At 34.4% G+C, this 18812-nt stretch overlaps 1 pseudogene across 1 annotated transcript; it reads left to right on the top strand.

The window, feature by feature from the left end:
- The first annotated feature begins 14472 nt into the window (after positions 1-14472).
- Positions 14473-18417, top strand: LOC104607331 (purple acid phosphatase 3-like; annotated as a pseudogene). The gene is made up of 7 exons (XR_016085641.1): positions 14473-15046; positions 16917-17073; positions 17191-17298; positions 17384-17511; positions 17710-17838; positions 17913-17980; positions 18198-18417. The product of XR_016085641.1 is annotated as a purple acid phosphatase 3-like (transcript).
- Positions 18418-18812: the final 395 nt, after the last annotated feature.

Genomic DNA, 18812 nt, shown 5'->3' with positions numbered 1-18812 from the left:
ACTGATTATAAGATTGGTAAAATAATCTAAAACATATGATTGGTCATTTGATCAAGTTGAAAAATATTAATTTTGAAATTTAGACAACAAAAGGTTTATGGTTGTTATTTAATTAACTATTATTTTGTTGAATGCTAACTAATTATGTGCCACCCTTTTTGAGCCATTACACCTCAACTATGTCTCTAGTCTTTTTAAAAACTTGGAATAGATAGCATTGATGATGCACAATCTGACTACTCCCAGTTCTAGGATGATCTGGTTTCTAATTGGGCAGCGAGCTGGATAAATCTGCAAGATAGTGAATCAGAGAACCCGGGGTGGTGAACCCGGGGTGGCTAACCCGGCGAGGTCACTCCGATGCTTAAGTTAGTATATGCGAGTTGAATGCTTTGAGAATTCGAGAGTTTGAGAGTTAGAGAGTAGAGTGATCACACGTACCTGGGCCCTGGAGGGGTTGTTGCTCTTATATAGATGAGCTGACGTGGGTCTTACGAAACGGTTCTGGGATCTTCGGCCTGTGTGGATGAGAACCGTTTCCTCTTTAGTCGAGGAATAACGTATCAGTCAATGCAGTCTATCGTTTCCACCCGATCCGGGCGGGGAGAGGATAAGGCCTGCCGTTACGTGGCGTGATCCCGTGAGGTTCGGAGTCTGTTGGAGAAACTTATGGAGTCATTACGTGGCAATTCGGGTTGTTAGCCCCGAGCTGATACTCCGGTTCTTTAGTTCCGAACTGGATTGAATGCCGAGGTGCCCCAACGCCAAGGCGAGTTTTGGGCCGAGGTGGCCGAATACCCGAGGTCAAACGTTGTGAACTAAGCTTGCTAGGCTGAGCTATTATCCCTTAGTCAGGTCGTGTCCATGTGTCCCCTTCTCGCTAGGTCGGGCCAAATCACCCTTCATCAAGTATGATTATATATTTAGACTTTTCCTTATTAAAGTAATATTATTGAATTAGATGTCAAAAATCATTTTAGGAGAAAAATAAAGGAAAGATTTTTATTGTTTTCTTTTTATTTAGGTTTCCAATTTGTTTCTACCTAAAACATTGAAACATTTCTGTTTTTTTTCTTTTGGAAAAAGGATGAAAGAAGTCTATACAAGTTTGGACTTTGGAGGTAGGGTGTCAATAGAATTGGATTTGGTCCAATCCATTCCAGTCCAATATGAATCCATTACAGATGGACCAGGTCTAGTCCAATCCGATGAATACTTTGGACCATTTTGGATCGGTCCAATTCAACTCAGTACCATCCAATTTATTCAAATTGGTTTTAATTTAGATTGGCTCCAAATTTAAGTCCATTGAAACGTTAGCAATATTTAATCCTTAAGTCCATTGAAACCTGTATTCTTATCTTCTATCAATGAAGCAGATATTGGTTCAATCCAACCCAATCTAATATAAATTCATCACAAATGGACCAGGTCCAGTCCAATCCAATCCAATAAATATTATTTGAACCATTAACTCTAGACTAGTCAAACTCAATGTCTTATTTGTCTGTCCAATCCATCCAAATTGATTTTGATTTGGATGTGATCCAACCCAAAACTGATCCATTGACATCCCTATCTGGAGGTAGCCCTACCCCAGAAACATAAATAATTTTTGTCATGTTCATCTAGTTGTTTTTCACTTAATCGAAGAAGTTCATTCTCCAAATCCAAATTATGGAAAATCCAATCTAGTACATTTACAACAAAATTACAATCTGATCTAATCCAAATTAATATATGTCAATATCAATATATTATCCGGACATAATATTTGGATTTTAGGACTTATTCAAATGCTTTATTCAAAGCAAACTAGATTATTCTAGAGAATTACATGGCATTTGTTTTGGTAGAACCGGTATGCATCTAAACCACATTCTCTTTGCTGATGATTTATTAATCTTTGGTAAATGTTCCTTTTGATCATGAAGTTGATTGTATTAAAAATCAATTAGATACTTTCTGTAAGTGGTCGGGGCAAGAAGTTAATTATCAAAAGTCAGCCATCTACTTCAGCTCAAACACATACAGACGCATGACATCGATTGAGAATTGCTTCAAACCTTGGGGTTAGAGTTATGGGCTCAACCGAGAAATATCTTGGAAGCCCAATTTTTGTTGATAGATCCAAAAGTATTGGGTGGAATTTTCTTGTTGATAAAATCAAAAGTAAACTTTAGAGTTGGAAAGCAAATACTCTTTCACAAGCTGGGCATACAGTATTAATAAAATCAACTTTGGAAGCCATATCTACGTATCATATGCAAACTCAACTCATGCCAAAAACTGTGTGCAGAGATAAAAACATTGTGTAGAGATTTTTGGTGGAAAGGGCATACTAGGCCAAGACCAATCTATCTCAAGTCCTAGAGCTCTATTTTACGTTGAAAAGATATGGGTGGTTTGGGTCTGACAGATGTTGAGTGGAAGAACAAAGCACTTTTGGGTAAATTTTGTTGGCGTTTTTGCAATACTGAAGAGACTCTTTAGGTTAGACTTCTAAAAGTAAAGTATCTAACAAATCATTCATTTTGGAATGTGAATGAGAAGGGCCAAATTTCCCACACTTGGCTTGTATTATCAATTCACAGAAGTTACTTCTCAAAGGGTTGTAAGTGGATTGTGGGGGATGGCTAGAAAATTAGTATACTTCATGATCCATGGCTTTCTACTGAGGTACATGTCTCTTCTGAAGCTCGATCACCGGGATCTCATCTCCAATTGGAGGGTTGCAAACTTCATTAACTACATGCAAATGACTTGGAGAGAACTTATTAGACATTTCTTTTCCTCATCTGCTGCAGATTCAATCATACAATGTAAGCTCCGCTCCCTACATCATGCTTTTTGTTTTATTGTGGCATTGCATTCATCGAATCTTACCTACCAAGGTATGTCTCTATCGTTATATCAGTGACATTGATCCAGCCTGTCAACTTTGTGTAGAGAATGCTGAAACCATAGAACACATCATTTCTCTATTGTCCAGCGGTCCAACCAATTTGGTTTGGTTCTATTTTAATTTGAGTGGTTGATGTCTTGGTGGAAGGTAGAGAGAAATTTAGATACCCCCGTCTTTCTTCATGGTGCCACTATCCTATGAGGTAGAGGAATAACACCATCTTTAATAATAAACCTTTCAATCAAGAAGCTATTATAAAACATTCTCAAGGTTTATGTGATTTTTACTCGAAGAATGGAAAAAATTGTTACTCTTCCACTACTGAGACTACATTTCCTAGTGAGAACCACTGCTAGCTGAAAATAAATATTGATGGTGCGGTAAGAGAAAATAAAGCTAAAGCTAGTATTTTTATCAAAAATCATAGGGGTGTTCATATTTATTCCTGCCCCAGTTGGTTCCCCTCTTCAAAACCGAAGTTGTTGCATTCCTCATGGGTATCAAATTTGTTGTTGAGTTGCAACTTGACAATATGGCTTTTGCTCTTATTGGTGGATTCCTCAAACCCCCAACCTGGTGTGTTAAAACTATTATTGAAGAGTATGGGTTTGTAACAGTTTGTATTAGTTGATGAATACAGTTATTAATAGTTGAGTATGGATTTATAATGGCTTGTAATAGTTGAGTATGGGTTTGATGGTTTGTAACAGTTAAATATGGCTTTTCTAACAATTTGTAGCAGTTACATATGGATTTGTAATAGTTGGCAGTTAACTGATATCGACACAGCATGTATGTGGTGATGGGTGAACACAGTAAAATTTATTCAGGCTTGTGATTTCCTACCATACTATATATCAATATTATCAAAAACTTATATGTATAAAACTTTTTAAACCTTGGATTTAAAATCCAATCCAATAATGTAAAGGTTTAATTTATTTGGTGTGGTCCAATCCGGCCAGTATGCATAACAGATTATCTGGATCAAATTTAATTGGATTGGATTCTCATCCATTTACAGCCCTACCACAAATTTCCCCCATGATCGCCTTCTAGGTATATGCAATTATTCTAATAACTATAATAAAATTAATTTTTTTATATAGCTATAACAAGGATTAAAATATCGATATTTCTAATGCTGAAACATAATATCAGTGCACATCAATATGATCGATACTTATGTTTTTTTATTTTTATTTTATAATAATTTAGTAGTTGGAAGTAGCCCTGTAAATGGAGCGAATTCGAATCGAACTAGACTACGTTCAAATTTGATTTGGATTGTAGAAGTGATGATTCTAATTCAATTAAATATTCAACAGATGTGAAAAGTTACCAACTGAATTCGAATTTGACCAGTTAATTGAATATTCGAATTGACATAAAAAACCTAAGTCTTGAAGAGTAAAAACGAGCCTCTATTCACCGTAAACGAACGACTCAGGCAAATGAAAAAAGAAAGAAAACAAAACACCAAAAAAAACTAAAGCAAAACGAAGAACAACAAACGAAAAAGAAAACAAAACACCTAAAAAATCTAAAGAAAGCAACTAAGCCTCTAGTCATAGTAACAAATCCCTTTACCACCAGTAACATGAATAAAGAGAACAGAGTGAGAGCAAGAGAGATAGAAAGCGGGGTCATTCATCAAAAGAGAAACAAAGAGAGAACATTGAAAAGATGCATCAGAGAACTTGAAAACCCCAAACCTTCACCTAATTTTTCTGCAACAATGCCTCCAGCTACTGAAGTCTAGATGTCTCATGTGAACGACCACCTTCATACCGTAGAGAGATGGAGGGATATGGGGGAGAACCAGGAAAGATGAGATGAGTGGCAGAGATGGGGGAGATGAGATGAACATTAACATGGGATTACCCACTCACCACTATTGGTAATTAGAAAAGTAAAACTGAGTGGTCTTGTCACTCAAATGATAATCGAAGCCCGGTTTGATTTCACCTTTAAAAACTATTTATTTCAATAAGTACTTCTTTTAAGACATGGGACCATACATTAAGTAGTTTTTAAGTACTTCTTGTTAAAAGAAGCACTTCTTAAAAAAGTGACCTAGATGTAGTTTTTTTTTAGCTCTTTTAGAAGAAGTGTTTCTTCATTCGAATGGGACAAACCTGTCCATGTTTTTTAATGACAAAAATACCCCTGCACGTGATTATCATCCTCCTCCTCCATTTGAAACCTTACAACATACTAGATAGCGACGGCATTAGTTGTAGGTCCACCAGCAGCGTTCGATGGTGAGCAAAAAATGGCCGACAGACCTGTCATTTTGCTCTTATCTTTGTTTTTCTGTAGTATTCCATCGATTTGAGGCTATTTTTTGCATTTCTCTAAAGTTAGAAACTTCCCTTTTCTCTCTGGTCAAATATCTATGTTTGGGTGACTTCAGCAGCGATATCCCACCATCTAGCCGCTAACGACTAGAAGGTGAGTTTGCCAAAACTCCTCCCCTCCATGTTTGGTTTTTTTGGGTTTTATGGATGATAATTTTTTTTATTTGATTCTTTTGTGTTCATATGAGAAATCAAAAATTCTTTTGGACGTTTTTTTGTTAGAAACCATGCAAATATTTTGCTTAAGTTGGATGAATATTTGTAAATATTTGTGTGAATATATTCTTCAATTGTGATTGAATTTTTTCTTTATTTAATATGAATATTTGTGTGAATATATTCTTAAAGTGTGAATATTTGTGAATGTTTTTTATGAATTTTTTTTATAAAGTACTTTCTAGAAAGAATTTGTAAAAACTGCTCTCTAAAAGCACTTTCGAGCAGTATTTTATGAAAACTATGCCTTGAAAGTGTTTTTTGGAAGGAATTTATGAAAATTGATCCTTAAAAATGTTTTCTAGAAGTAATTTGTGAAAACTTCTCCATAAGAGCACTTTCTGGAAGTATGTTGTGAAATTTGGTCCTTAAAAGTGCTTTCTACAAGTAACTTGTGAAAATTGCACCATAAAAACATTTTCTGAAAGTATTTTGTGAAAACTGTGCATTGAAAGTGCTTTGTAGAAGTAGTTTGTAAAAATTATTATTATTATTATTATTGTTGTTGTTGTTGTTGTTGTTGTTGTTGTTGTTGTTATTATTATTATTATCATCCATGTGGCACTCCATGTGTGAGCCCATGTGGGCTCACATGTGTCATGATATAGTGATGTGGTGATTTTTCATTGAAATGTATATTATAATGATATGGAAAGCATTGTTTATAAGTATGTATGGAGTGAAGGCTAAAAGTGTCATTTAAACCAATATAAACACTTGTGAGGAAAGTAGGTCACCAAACATCCCCACCCCAATAAGTGGTTGGCAAGTGGGTCACCAAATAGCCTTTAGGCTCTATTAAAAGAAGCACTTTGAAAAAGTAACTTGTGCAACAAGTACGTCTTTTCCAAACCTCTTATTCACCAAACATAGCCCAAGTGTTTTTGTATTTTGTAAGACATGTAATTAAATGTCAAAAAGCATTAAAAGGAGAATATATATATGATAAAAATATATTATATAATATTATATTTATATTTTATATAACATTATATTTATAATATAATCGAATTAGAATATATATTGAATCGAATCAATATACATCCGAATTCGATTCGGTTATATCAAATCTCGATTTCAAAATCGGATTTTTGGATACCATTGTCACCTTTGGGGAAGAGGTCCAAAACCTTTTAACTATTTTAATTAAAAAAATTGAATAGTATCAAATGTATCATATCAATATTTTAATCCTTGATCTACACAACCGGGTGAGAGGAGAAGATAGTCCATCCCTCAAACCCAAAACCCCTCATCCCTAGAGAAGATAATCTTCCAGAATCACTGAAGAAGAGAGCTCTTCTCAAACCAGAAGCTTTGGCCCATTTTAAAGCACTGAGTATGACTCATTCTTCTTCTTGTTCCGGGCTTTGGACCATACAACTTTGACCCACTGCTGAAACAAAATTTTTATCCAGAAACAAGACAACAAAGCCTATTGCAGAAAGAAGGCTAGAGGAAAAAAATCCATCAGAAATTACAATGTGCAAATCTCTTGAACAGATAGAACATGGATGATGTGTGCACCCACATTGTGCTGTACAGAACTCATGTACCTGATTTCTTTTTGCCCTTAATTTAGGTGGTGTTTGGCACATCTTTCTAGTGTGTCTTTCGGTCTGTGGAAAGCTTAAAAGATAAAAGATGATTTTTTCACGTGGAAAGACTGAAAAAGCTGAAAATCGAGAAGCTTCAATGAAAGATCTACCTGGAAAGACAAGATCGTGATGTGAACCAAACGGTCTTGATCTGTAAAAATAATACCCCAAAAGCTAAGTGTGTCTTCCTGTCTATTGAGCTGCTGAAGATCTACCTAATAAAACTTGGGCCAATCTGAAAAAAGAAAACCATTCAGTTAACTTTAGGTTGCATTTGGAAATTATGCAAATGGAGTGTAAATCCCGGTTCAGGGCAAATTTTCACTCTGGTTCACTTTGCCTATGTTTGGCAACATTACATTTATGCATTGACAAATGACAGACCAATGCATTGATAATAAGATGTAAAAGTACATCAATAAAAAAGAAATAAATTTGCATTCAAGTGGGCTTTTGATAAAAAAAACCATAGGCTTTATTGAAATTCATCTTTGCATCCATTATAGCTAAAATTCTGTTTGATAAGAAGGTAAATTTGTCAGTGTAAAACTAACCCAACTTTGCAATTTATATGAACCACTTTACACTCTATATATTCGCATTCACTCTTATTTGTATCATTTCCAAACACAGCCTTAGTAACAAATAAGAACATTTCAGAAAAAAAAAGGAAATGAAAATTATTGGGCCAACCTCAACCCAACCCCAATCCAAGGATTGCTCTCAACCCAACCTAACCCTGCCCAACTTGAATCCCTAATCCTGGGAATTCATTCATTCAAATACGAAGCCTCATCCCAACATATTTAAGACTTCACTTCTAAGATATGGCATTTAGAAACTTTAAGTAGGGATGATCATGGCTAGGCCGGGTCGGGCTTTGCACTTATGATAAGGGATATAGCTTAGGCCTGGGCCAGGGGTTCCGGGCCTGTAACATAAGCCCTAGCCCAGGTCTACACGGGTCCGGGCCAAGCCGGGCCTGATTCCGAGCCAATGTCTTTCATATATAAAGCATTACATATCTATAATATTTTATGTTAAATGACATAACATGCATATAAACTTTTATTTTATATATTTTATAATATAAATTATACATGTCATGTTATAATATTTATATATAAAATATATAATATAATGTAAAATAACATGTATACATTATACACAAAATGTGTAAGTTTAAATATATGTAGGCTGACCTGGGCCTGGACTGGGCTTGAAGTATTAAGCCCAAATCCAACCCTAAAATTTGTAAGCCTGATGTGGGCCCAGGCCAAACCCGGAATTTCCGGGCTGGGTTGACATGATCACCCCTAATTTTAAATAATGGTTCAATTTGGATGAATTCGGGTTGGGCTTTTGCCAAAATTTAAATTGGCCTAAACTGAAGACCTGAGCCAAAACAGTTACAAATGCTAATTCGGACCAACCCTTAGATGGAATTGGGAAAATCTGCAACACTCTGCCCAATTGCGCATTTGGAAGGTTCTTGTAAGGTCTTTGGCTAGTATCGAATCCTGCCTTTGGTCGGGGTTGGTAGGGGTGCAACTTGGGTCGAGTGGGTTCAGATTAAAATTTGAATGAACCCAGCCGAGGACCCAGGCCCAATTATGTGTGAATTCTTCAAATTGGGTACCCGATTTGCACCACATTGAACAGTTTGTGATCCTTCAATTTGAGCAAATTGAGCAGTTGAAGTGGACAGCCCGACCCTTCAATATGTGATCCAGTGGAGACTTGGCCTACATTATCTCCAAGTGGGACCCATCAAATGGAAATGGGGCCATAATCACTTTACAGCCTCTTCTAGCACCTGCAGACCCAGATTTTTCCAAACTCGTTGATTAAGGCCGGACCTCCTCTTCTGAAGAAGACAACAATGGGCAATGACTGAACTATATGGGCCATAAATAAATTTCAATGTATTGGGCCCACTGGAAAATTCAAAATTGCCAAAGCCCGCCATTCACCATGGCCCACAAACAGTGAGCTACAGTTAGTAAATTGAGTTCATTTCCCTTCCTGTGTCACATCTCACGCAGAATATAATATGATAAATTTATCTGTGACCAATACAGCCTATCTCTCTCTCCATTCATAAGCTTGTTTGTGGAACCCACATTATCCTATCTCGTCCAATGGCCACATCATTTGCTTGGTCAATAATGGATTTGAAATCAGGGAAATTGTCTAAAACTCACCATGAGTTTTCAGCATTTCTCTTAAATTCACCACAACTTTTCAAAACATCTAAACCTTATCATGTCAATAAGTTTTTATTTTTAAAACTCACCTTCCGTTAGTGCACTGCTAATGTTTCTTAACAGAGGTGTCCATGTTAGCAAAAATAATAATTTTTATAACCAAATCACCCTTGAATGACAAGTTAGAGGAAAAGGGTCTTTTTCATTTTTCAATTTTCTTTTTTTTTTACATTTTTATTGTTTTGTTATAATTTCTATTGTTTTTTACATTTTTCTATTTTCTACAATCTATAAAATTTCTTGTATTTTTTGTTATTTATTTGTAATTTCTGTGTTTTCTCTATAATTTTTAGTGTTTTTTCTACAATTTTTATTTTCTGATTTGTTTTTCAATTTTTATAATTTCTATAATTTGAAAATAATTTTTTATTTTGTGTACAATTTCTATAATTTTTTTATATTTTTTGTAATTTCTATGTTTTTATATTTAAAATTATTTTTTAAACTTTTTCCTTATTTTCATGTCTAAATATTAAAGCATATATATATATATATATTTTATATTTTTCTATAAAAATTAAAATGGTAATATATTAACAGCCATTAATCTCTTTGACGTCAATTTAGTGACATAGTGAATTTTTGACAATTTCCCTTGAAATCATGATAGTGCAACATAGTATTGTATATTTGTATGCTTCTTTTTCTGAGCAATATCACACTAGTGTATATATGTATGTTTAGGAATATTAATAAGTAACCAATAGAACCATTATCAATATCCTTTAGGTGGGACCCACGATCCTCAGCCATTCGCATGGAATTATTTGTTATGGCATGCTTTGTCTCGCATATGATGTCAATATGTCATCAGTGACACCATTGCATTATGTCTTCTTCTTTTTAATCCTAAATTTTTTCTATTGATCATTATTGTTAAACCTTTTCCTATAAATAAATTGCAGCCCATTTTCTTGAAATACATTGTTTTCATTTTTTGTATCGGTTTTTTAATGGTTAAAACCCTTTTATAGCCTTTTATTATAAACAAAGGTATAATGGACAATCAAATACAGAAAACTTACAATATACAATCAACAGTGATTTCAGGGTAGTATAGTAAAATATATTTTACAAGCTAATTTGGAATTATGTTTTTTTTTTCTTTTTTGTATTTTTTGAGAGATTTGAACAAGTGGACCGAATGGTTCTATCATTGAACCAGGGAAGGAACCAGAATTTTTTTATGAGGGACTAAACCTAAAGTTGATTGAGAGAGGGGCCTAGGGGGTAATAAATATGGATGGGGCCCATAGAGGGGGCAACCCGTTTTGGCTCCACTCCTGTTGAACCCATTACCCAATGATCAGAGTTTGGATTTCCTCCTTACACCCAGTTCACAGCATGTGCAGTCACACATTGGGAACATTTCCCATACTTGTTTGTTTTCATTCATATGAGAAGTTCTCAATGCAAGACTGTGAGATGGGTGTGAGGAGGATTCTATGTGGAGAAAATCCAAATTCATGACAAAAATGTTTATCCAGTCCATGTCTGATAATACTGATATTTCATAAAATTGGTCGGTGACAACAAAAATTATTAATTTGATTCTTAATTCAATGAGGGCATGATAGTGATTCTATAATATATATTAATGGTATATTTCGTTTCCAGGAATAGGTGTCTAGAATTGGAATTGGAATGTCCCATTCTGATTTTTATTGTTTGTTTAGATGGAATGGGATTAATGCCCCCCTCCCCCGGGAGACGGGAATGGGATTCCCATTCTAGAGTCTATCAAGAAGTAAAGAACTCGTGGCAAGAAGCCCCCCAAATCTTAATATTCATAAAATAATAAAATCATAATAATAATAAAAAATAGTATGAAAGTAATAATAAAATGATAATAAAATAAGAGTATATTAATAATTAAAATAATAATAAAATATTAGTAAAGTATTCATAAATTAATAATACTATAATAAAATATTAATAAATTAATGATACAAACTAAGATATTATTTATTAATAATAACAAAATAATAAAAAGCAAAAATATTATTTGTTAAACAATAATAATAACTAAGTAGAAATAAAATGTTAATATAATATAAGTAAAGTAATAATAATAATAATAATAATAGTTAAAAACTTTTCATTACGATTTATACTTTTCAATGTTACCTTTTATATTATTTATTATACACAAATATTAAATTGAATAAAAATGATCGAATTACTTATGTGACTAAATGGCAGTGTTTTTAAACCTTCATTGACCCGGATGGTCGGATCGTTCACCCCAGAAACCATCCAAGCAACCAGTTAAGTTTCACTCTTAACCCGGTCCTTGCCCAAAAACCACCGATTTGGTCAGTGACCCGTTGACGCAAGTGATCAAACCGTCAACCAATTCAATGGTTTTAGTCATTTTTTTATTTTAATTTTTTTAAGTTGGAATGGGTTGTCCATTCAAACTGGACAATCAAACTATTGACCTAGAAACCAATGGCCATAATGGTTCCAATCCCAAGTCAGTTTTTAAAACCTTGCTAAATGATCAAGTGTTGCTTAGTTTTTGTAACCATGAGTGCTTAGGTTCAAAACTTCACATCCTCATAGTTTTATGGTATTTTTTTCAATGCAATTTCAGTTCCAATGCCGGTTCTTCCAAAGTCAACCAAGGCCAAACAAGGTTAGTTTTCTTGGTTAGTTTAAGTAGGGTAAACTCCTAGGCTCTAGAACCAACATGGCGTAGGGGTTGGTTCCAAAATTTGGAACCAAAGACTACCCGGTAATAGATTGAGTAGGGTCAATTCAAGGCCATTTTAAGGTTGGTTTCATTCCATTCTAGGTAGAACCTACCCATTTACTCACCCCTACAAAAAATGTCAGTAATTAATAACTAAAAAAGTAAAAAATTTCTTAGACTAATTTTATCAGCAGTGCAAATCTAAACCTACTCCAAATTTCGTATCCATTTGTTTTGGACTATGATTTACACTTGTAATCGATACAAAAATATTACTAAGTATTGAATAAAATATCAGTATGATACACCCGGTATGGCAGTACACACACACACACACACACACACACACACACATATATATATATATATATAACCTCTCTCCTTTCTCCCTTACCCCTTCCCAACCCTTCCATGTAGCCACTTGGCAGCTCTCTCTACTTTATTAGAGTCCCACTCCAACTCTCTCTCTCTCTCTCTCTCTCTCTCTCTCATGTTCCTAAACCGTTAGCAATTCCTTCCTGAAATGTCTCCTAAGCTATCTCTCCCACCTAAAATTCCTCCTAATCTATATTGCTACATGGCAGCCCTCTCTTCTTCACTAGAATTCCACTCTCTCTCTCTCTCTCTCTCTTTCATCTAACCAATCGGCTCAACCCCTCCTTAAATTTCTCCTAAACAATTTCTTCCATCTAAAATTCCTAACACCTCTTTATCTATGGGGATGTTTGGAACAGTGATCGTTTTTTAAAAAAACGGTGCCACGTCGAATCCACATAAGCATTTCAACGAACGCCCATGTATCCCATTGTTTGGTTCAGCCGATTATTAAAAAAATCAGGCATGCCTCAAAAATCGGGACCCACCAATGCATGAAATGCCAAACCGTTTCCCCCAACGGTTGACTGATGTGTATCCTATGTGGTGCTTACCTGTCAGCACATACATGAAAACGGTGATGAAAATCACCTTACAAAACAGCATAGTGTTGCTCACTGCCTACGTGGCAGAAGCGTTTTTTTTTTTTTTTTGTGAAAAACGAGTCTTGGAAGCATGGGCGTTTTTTCTTGAAAATCGATTCCAAAAAGCACCCACGCTTCCAAACACCATGTATTATAAACCATATAAAAACCAAAAACGTGGGTAAATTAATTTGTGAAATATATTTTATATTTTCAATAATTACTAATATTATTGGATATTATTTAGTAAATATCAACACCTAAACTATAATTTTTCGTAATTTTGGTAAATTGAAAATTTTAATCACTAAGAATTACTTGCTGAAAATCACTGATATTGGTGATTTAATTTCAGAACTTTTTGAAAATTAATTATTGAAATCAATATTTACTAAAAAATTAATAATTAATTAAAATATTAATAAATACAAGCTTAATAATTAAAATTTATCAATAATTTTTAGCAATAAGTAATTATTGATATTTTCAGTAATTTTGGTCGATTTATTAATATTTAATGATATTATCAAACAATAATTAAAAATTTTCAGTAATTTTTTAGTGAAAAAATAATTTCAATAAATATAAATTTCTTTTTTATATTTTCAGTAATTTTGATATTTACTATACTTTTTGAGCAATAATTGGTGATTTTGTTAATTTAGTGAAACTTAAATTATAAGTTTTCCTATTTTTCAAATAAATAATTGAAAATTTTTAATAATTTCCATAAGTATTGGATACTACATTCATAATTACCATAATTAATGGAACTATATTTATGGGTTTGGGGGTGTTATAGGTTTAGGGGGTGACCCCATGCTAGGAATGAGAATGGGCGGGTTCGGGGTGGAGATCATACTCCCCATCCCGACCTCGAGTTTTAAATTAGTCCTTGTCTAAAATTTTAGCCTGCAACCTTGGTCCTCGATAGAGAGGGCTTCCCTATTGGGGACCTAAATCCCTAAATTTTTTAATTAAAATTTTGTTTTTAGAAAGATATTTATTTAAGATAACGGAAAAATTAAAATGTAAATAATATTTTAAATGCATTTTGATATATATAATATAAAAGTATTATAAATAACATAAATAATATTATATATATACACATATATTTAATATATATAATCGGGGTTGGGGTGGGATGTAGACTTCACTCCCCATCCCCAATCAGGTATTCCTATTAATTCCATCCCCACCCTATCCCTGATAAGGCAATCTCCATCCCATCCTTGCCTGATTGGGAAGGCCGAATACTTGACAAGGATGGAGAAAATTATCATCCCTACCTCTACATTGTGTAGCTCAATAGAACAATAAATTTTAAATCCAACTCCGTACATCACACACCCCCGTAGTATATATATAAAAGAATAGTTTTAAAAACTTGGGATGGCAAATGGCAACCCCAAGTGAGTCACTTGGGAGTTGGGGCATGAGCAAAGGCAAACCCAGACGAATAACACAACTAAGCTAAGCATCTTACAGCCAGTTGCTCTCCATTATTGGCCCCAAGAATATATACCCGCTACGCTCAATGGACCATACCTTTTGGGTTATTCCACGTACCACTGCGCTCCACACACTTCGGATTGAGATTGAGGTCTGTAAGTCTGTTGATGATGAGAGAGCTCAATGTCTTCTGCATAGCTTTTGAAAACCCCACTCCCCCATCCTTTCTGTAATTGCATTATTGAGATTCAGATCTCTCTCTCTGAAACCAATTGACCCAGCAATCAGTCTTGAGTGGTCTTCCTTTGTCCACACAGAAATATTTATAACAATGCGTCTCCTCGATCTATTTACTCTTTTCTTTTGTTTCCTCCTTCCCCCAGAACCAGAGTCACCATGGCTGCACCTGCATGTTCCTCCTTGAAATCTCTGGCTCTTTCCAAGGCAATTTTGGGCCTTTGGTTGGTGTCTACAATTGCCGAGCTGCAGAGGTATGAACACCCCTCAAATGTTGACGGGTCGCTCAGCTTTTTGATTATCGGAGATTGGGGAAGAAGAGGGACTTACAATCAAACAGAAGTTGCACTTCAGGTCTTTTAAATCTTCTTTTGCCATCACTTCTTATATAAGAAATATTATTTGGGTAATTTATGCTGCCGTACGTTCTACAATGTGAATTGTTTTTCTTGTTGTAGTCTCACAAACAAATCAAAACAATTAATCCGGTTTGACAACAGATTGCTTCTCAAAACAAAAATACAAAAACCATGTTTTTGGTTGTATGTGTTTTTTGTTTTCAAAACTGAAAGCTCTTGAATTTCTAGTTTCATAAACATGTTTTCGTCTTGTTATTTAATATTATGTTCCATAAATCGTTTAATTTATATATTAAAATATTTGCTTATATATTAAACAAAACTAATTTGGTTTTTTTTTTCTTTAAAAACAAAATATAGCTCAAGAACATATCTTTGTTTTCTTTGCTGCTGATGTGATGATGTAACGATTATAAAAATAAATGAAAACAAAAGCATTCCTATTATAGAATGTCCCCTTATTTTATGATTTCTTATTTTTCTTCTTTCCTTTATAATCCCCATTTCATGGAAAGGATTCTTTTCATTATTCTTTTCTCATTTGTTATTATGTGAGTCCCATTGTTTGGTTAGCATTTATCAGGTCTGGTCTATTAACATAACCAACTAATAAATGATAATTAAATGGCTAGTCCTTTTCTTTGCTCCAATGGACCCTTCGGTAACAGTTGAAATGGCTAAACTAAAAAAAAAGTTTTTTTGCTTTTTGATAAGGAAAGCTGATGAAAAAAAAAAGAAAAGAAAAAATAGGAACATGAGAGAAGTTGGGAACGGAAAAGAATTATCAAACCGGGAATTTGTATACAAGTACATGCGTATTAACTTACACACAAAACTTTGGACACCATTCATTTTCATTTCTTTTATCATTCCAATGTGACAAATTTGGACAAGATGTCAACAACCATACTAGCTTGTGGATGAATATGAACAAAAAGAAAGCCCATAAAAAAGGGGCTGTAAGGAAATTTTCAAGAAGGTTGGAACCCTGAAGTTGGCCTCCAATATTTTATTTACTAGAAAACAAAATCAATAAGCCTTTCAACTCAACAACTTTTTAGGTGGGCCAAAAGCTAGTAAATATGGATTAGGGCGGGGGGGGGTAAAAGTTAATAAGAGAGAAATGTTGACCAATCAAAACCACCCTGATTGGTTGCTAAACCATTGTCACTATTTTACACTATATATTAGAGAGAAATATATAAAACCCTAAGTCACTATTTTACACTATTCTATCATATCCACTTTTAAATAATTGCTTTTATCTTAGCTCTTTTTGGTCCCTTTCAACTTCTAATAGGTCACTGCTTAAATGGAGCCCAGATCTCCTAAAAGAAAAAACTATGCGAAACTCTGTCCCCATTTGCTTTTTCGAAAGGTATTTATCTAAATGCACTTACTCAAGTAAGTATTTTCCAAGAAACACTTATTAGGGTAAGTTTATTTACCCATGTTCTTTTATTTCTCAAATAAACAATCTAACAATGATTATTTTAGCCATAAAAATCCATTATTAAAAGGGACAATTTTGTCCCATCCAAGTGTTGACAAATTTTCCCCCAAGTGGGAAAATTACTTACTACTCAGTGGGAGATGATTATCACTTAGCCGGGTAATTGATACCTAGGGAAAATAAATTTTCCATGGACCCCACATAAATCTGAAAAAGGAGCATAGGTATCTTGGTCAATGAGAACCAAAATCCAATTGACCAACTTTCCCCCTTTCAAAATCCAAAAAAATGAACATAGGTACCATGCTTATATATATATATATACTATAGATTCTATCATTACACCAAGAAATGACTCCCTTTTTTCATTTATTTACTTTTTTTTACTAATGATAAATGCCTCTGATTATAGATGGGAAGGATCGGAGAAAAGCTCAGCATAAACTTTGTTATCTCGACTGGTGATAATTTTTATGATAACGGATAAACAGGCATTGAAGATACATCATTTGAGGAGTCGTTTACCAAAATATATAATGCTAAAAGCTTACAAAAGCAATGGTACTCTGGTGGGTATACACTCTGAATTGAATAATTAGAAACAAACAGTTTAACTTTTAATGTTTTTTCTAAACTGAAAGCATAACATCTTTTATCATTTTTTTTTCTCAAATGAATTCATGCAGTTCTAGGAAATCATGATTATAGAGGTGATGTTGAAGAACAATTGAGCCCAATCCTGAGGAAGATTGACAGTAGATGGTTGTGCTTGAGATCTTTCATTGTTGATGCAGGTGATGATACAATTCTTCTATTCTCCTACATAAACTGAAACCGAAGAGGCCAACTGATGTCGTATATGTTTCTCTTATTTAAAAGAAATCGCGGAAATTTTCTTTGTTGACACTACTCCATTTGTGGACAAATACTTTGCTACCCAAAAGGATCATGTCTATGACTGGAAAGGTGCGTCTCCAAGGGAGGAATACATTGCAAACCTTCTAAAGGTAGGTCAATTATGTCAGGAGGTGTTTGTCAAAAACAATATGATTTTGCTGATGTGGTACTTGTTTTTCCTTTGAATGACGAATTCTTAGGTTTTGGCAAATACCCCCTTAATCTTCCCTTTTTATTTGGAATTCATTTCTAAGAGATGACAATGGATTAAACACTCAAAAATGGATTATTATTGATTTTTTTATTAGGATGTTGATTCGGCGTTGAGAGAGTCGACCGCAAGATGGAAAATCGTCGTTGGACACCATGCAATCAGAAGTGTTGGACACCATGGCGACACCAAGGAGCTTGTAAAGCAGCTTCTTCCAATACTTGAGGTACTATAGAGAATTAAAAGATAAATTAGAAGAAAAATATAAGAAATTATTGTTATATATTATTATTATTATAGGCCAACAATATCGATCTCTACATGAACGGCCACGACCACTGCTTGGAGCACATCAGTAGCAGTGTTAGGTAAATTTGTTCGAACCATTTATTTTTTAAGTCTTAGTTTGGTAAGAGTACAAATACATACTAGTATAGCACAAAGTCTTGTATTTTGTATTTCTAAATCTGTATTTACACTGTACACATTTGTATCTGTACTCTTTCCAAACTGAGGAGTTGCTTCAAAAGAAGAGTGGATCTTTATTACAATGATGACTTGGGTGAATTTGAAATTGAAATGCAGTCCCATCCAGTTTCTAACGAGTGGAGGTGGTTCAAAGGCTTGGAGGGGTGATGTGAAGGGAATGAAGCAGATGGATGGAGTGAAATTCTACTATGATGACCAAGGCTTCATCTCTGTACAAGTGACTCAGACCAATGCCAAGATCGCTTTCTATGATGTTTTTGGCAATGTAATTCACAAATGGAGTGTGTCCAAGTAATTCTGTTACTCAGCCCTCTAGAGAGGGGCTGAACAGAAGAAGAAGAAGAAGAAGAAGGAAATGAGATTTGTAATTAGACAAAAAGAATTTATTGGACAGCTAGCTAATGCATCAAATTCATGAATCTCCTTGATTTATTAGGCAAAAAGAAGGACCGGTTGGGGTTTGGCAGGTGCAATTAGGGAGGACTCGGGTTGGGATTTGGTTAAATTTTGAATGGGCCCAACCTGAAAACCCAGGCCCAATGTAGTGTAAAACCTTCAAACCCGGTACTTGATTAGAACCCCTAGTTTGGCTAGGTCCAGATCTTCACAGGAGGGCCTAAGTTGGCAATCAACTCAACACAATCCACGCAAGTTGAACTTTTTTCTTTTCTTCATGGGGATACACAACGAGGGTAGCAGGTATCCCATAAT

The sequence above is a fragment of the Nelumbo nucifera genome, chromosome 4 (genome assembly GCF_055504915.1).
Source record: "Nelumbo nucifera cultivar China Antique chromosome 4, China Antique-T2T, whole genome shotgun sequence".
In the NCBI taxonomy this organism is placed as follows: Eukaryota; Viridiplantae; Streptophyta; class Magnoliopsida; order Proteales; family Nelumbonaceae; genus Nelumbo; species Nelumbo nucifera.
The sequence above is the reverse complement of the archived record's forward strand: the minus strand, read 5'-3'. Positions and strand labels throughout refer to the sequence as shown.